This window comes from Balaenoptera ricei, chromosome 18 (genome assembly GCF_028023285.1).
Source record: "Balaenoptera ricei isolate mBalRic1 chromosome 18, mBalRic1.hap2, whole genome shotgun sequence".
NCBI lineage: Eukaryota > Metazoa > Chordata > Mammalia > Artiodactyla > Balaenopteridae > Balaenoptera > Balaenoptera ricei.
Window position 1 is genome coordinate 7,550,001 of NC_082656.1, and position 3,791 is coordinate 7,553,791.

The window sequence follows — 3,791 nt, forward strand, 5'->3', positions numbered from 1 at the left end:
GTAACTGGTCTGATGACAAGTTTGAGAGAAGGAATTCTGAGGCTCAGCTACTTCTCCTCTCCTTTCCATTTCGCATTTGTCTGACCGAAGAGAGCCATTTGTTCTGGTCTGCTCTGTCACACAGTAAACGTAGTGGGACAAGCTGAGCCATTTGTTCTGGTCTGCTCTGTCACACAGTAAACGTAGTGGGACAAGCTTTACTCCTGTAGACATTGAAACCTGAGGTTTAAGTCTGCGTGATTCTGGAGTGCAACACTAGGAAGCTCACTGTTGCTGCAAACCTCAGCCGCATTTTCCAAACAACTTTTTCGGTAATTAAACTTACATTTGGGCGGACTCTAGGGGGGCTCATGCCAAGGAGTACTTCCCACAACTTCTGCCGCCCGTGTCCTTGTCCCCACGGTGAGGCTCAGCCACCCCTGCCTCTGCAGGAGACCCTCCAACACTAGCAGGTCTCAGCATCAGAGGAGCCCAGGAGGAGGACCCTCCCGATCCCCAGCTAATGCGACTGGACAATATGCTTCTGGCAGAAGGGGTTTCAGGTCCTGAGAAAGGCATGTAATGAACTCACTACACACGTGATGAACCTTCTCCAAGAGCAGAGTAGAACACGTCCCATTTCCCCAAAAGACACAGAAAGAATGGTAGGCATCATCCATCGAAAATTCAGTTCCATTCAGATGCAGCTCAAACAAAGCACTTGTGGAGCAGTTATGATTTTAACATCAAGGTTCCTTGATGCCAGACGAAAAAGGCGTAACTTCAGTAAACAGGCCACAGAAATCTTGAATGAATACTTTTACTCACACCTCAGCAACCCCTACCGCAGTGAAGAAGCCAAAGGAGCTGGCCAAGAAATGCAGCATCACAGTGTCACAGGTATCCAACTGGTTTGGCAACAAACGAATCAGGTACAAGAAGAATATCGGCAAGTTTCAGGAAGAAGCCAATCTCTGCGCTGCAAAGACAGCCGTGACAGCTGCACACGCAGTGGCCGCAGCCGTGCAGAACCACCAGACCAACTCGCCCACCACGCCAAATTCTGGTGGATACCCTCCGTCATGTTATCAATCAGATGGGAGGCTACAGTGATGGCCTTGGAGGAAACTCACTGTACAGTCCACATAATTTAAACGCTGATGGAGGCTGGCAGGACGCAACAACTCCATCTTCTGTGACTTCTCCTACAGAAGGCCCAGGACGTGTGCACTCTGATACCTCTAACTAATCTCTGGCAACACTCTTCCCTGAGCTGACACGCCTTGATAAGTGCACTCAGAGCAACAGGAGGAAAAGGAAAGCGTTTCTGTAGCCCAGCATCTACAGCTTTACTGTAAAACCTTGTGTTATTAGAGAACTTGGTAAATCTGTTTTTTAAGGAATCATAATCATTTGTATTTATACTTAAAAACACACACTGTTAAAAAAGCACTTTATCCAATTAGGCCAAGATTTAACATTGTTGACAGTCCTATAGCTATTTTATTATAATTTATTACCAGTATTTTACATTAACGGTTTCTCACTTGCCAATTACTTGGCCTTAAGGGTAAAAAGTACAATATATGCTAAACCTCAGTCGCTAAAGCAGATACAAAGACTCACCTCACCTAAATTGAACTTCTTGCATATTTCCATTGCAGACTTTGTCCTTCTTTCATATCACTAATGGAGCTGGAATACAGGAGCTGTTTGGCTACCTGTTAATGATGGTTGTGTTTAAGAATCTTCCTCGTCACACTTGGGTTTCGATCTCTTATCTTATAATTAGATCAGAGACCGGTAGCATCTTTTCTCTCTCTGAAAGCACCAGTGCCCAGAGTCTGCTCGGTAATTAAATTATGGATCCAGACTGTTTTGAGAGCTGAAGATACTTGCTGCTGATAGAGGTGACCACGAGATCCGTCTGGGGTTTCATGGCGTGCACTGGGTGCTGCACAGACTTGTCAAGGTTTGCTACGTCCTCTGGGCATTCACAAAGGCCCTGCTCTCTGGAGTGTTGTACACAGTGTAGCAAAAGAGTATTTATACATCTCACCAACCAAAACACAGCTTTATTACCTCATGCGAACTCATACAAACCAACAGAACTTCAACATGTTCTGTAGCTTAGAGTGCTCACTAACTACCTCTGAACAATACTCTCGCTGTAGTTTGTCTCTTTCTTATCTTTTTGCATCTTGTAATTAACTCTTTGCTTCCCTTCATAAAATGTAATGTACATTGTAATCTTTTAAAAGAAAAATCAGGGTTGCATTTGCAACTTTAAAAAAACTGAGAGTGGAAACATTGGGTCTTAACACAGGATCAGTAAAACTGTTGTAAATATAAATAAATAAATAAATAAATAAAATAAACTTACATTTGAATCTTCATCTATCTGACTCTGTGTCCTATTTCTAAACTGGATCCAAACTTCAGTAGGGAAAAGAAAAAAAAGGGGGGGCAACTTATCAACCTTTAAACTAAGTACAAAGTACTATACAGGTATTTTGTGCCCTTGTGGAGTTTATGGCCTATTTGGGTATAAACTAGAACACCTGAAAGGTTACATAATAATATAAGAATTACCTAACAAATATAACCTATAAGAAGCACATAATTACTACCAAATACGTGAGAAATTATGATCACCTTTGAGAATCAGAAAATCTGAAGGAGAAAGGTAAAAACACAGATGCCGTGACCTCCCCCATGCCAAACCCATAAAATCAGGAATGGGACCCAAGCAACTGCATTTTTAATAAGTTCTCAATACAATGCTGACCCATACCAATCTATCAATAAGAACCCAAGATATACAAAGCAAGTGCACTGACTCTGGAAAAAAGGAGCATGCTATGATGTAGCAAAGGAAAGGTTATAGCAAACAAAGCTTGAAGCAAACTTTAAATGATATGCACAAAAGTTCTCCGCGGGTTCAGGGCCAAGAGGCCAAGAGGCACATGAAAAGATGCTCAACAGCACTAATTAATAGAGAAATGCAAATCAAAACTACAATGAAGTATCACCTCACACTGGTCAGAATGGGCATCATCAGAAAATCTAAAAACAACAAATGCTGGAGAGGGTGTGGAGAAAAGGGAACCCTCTTGCACTGCTGGTGGGAATGTAAATTGATACAGCCACTATGGAGAACAGTATGGAGGTTCCTTAAACTAAAAATAGAACTACCATACGACCCAGCAATCCCACTACTGGGCATATACCCAGAGAAAACCATAATTCAAAAAGAGTCATGTACCAAAATGTTCATTGCAGCTCTATTTACAATAGCCAGGACATGGAAGCAACCAAAGTGTCCATCATCGGATGAATGGATAAAGAAGATGTGGCACATATATACAATGGAATATTACTCAGCCATAAAAAGAAATGAAATGGAGGTATTTGTAATGAGGTGGATGGAGTTAGAGTCTGTCATACAGAGTGAAGTAAGTCAGAAAGAGAAAAACAAATACAGTATGCTAACACATATATATGGAATCTAAGGAAAAAAAAAAAAAAAAAGGACATGAAGAACCTAGTGGCAAGATGGGAATAAAGACACAGACCTACTAAAGAATGGACTTGAGGATATGGGGAGGGGGAGGGGTGAGATGTGACAGGGTGAGAGAGTGTCATGGACATATATACACTACCAAATGTAAAATAGATAGCTAGTGGGAAGCAGCCGCATAGCCCAGGGAGATCAGCTCGGTGCTTTGTGACCACCTAGAGGGGTGGGATAGGGAGGGTGGGAGGGAGGGAGATGCAAGAGGGAAGAGATATGGGAACATATGTATATGTAT

At 42.2% G+C, this 3,791-nt stretch overlaps 1 pseudogene; it reads left to right on the forward strand.

The window, feature by feature from the left end:
- The first annotated feature begins 457 nt into the window (after nt 1-457).
- On the forward strand, nt 458-1,262 carry LOC132352332 (pre-B-cell leukemia transcription factor 3-like; annotated as a pseudogene).
- Nucleotides 1,263-3,791: the final 2,529 nt, after the last annotated feature.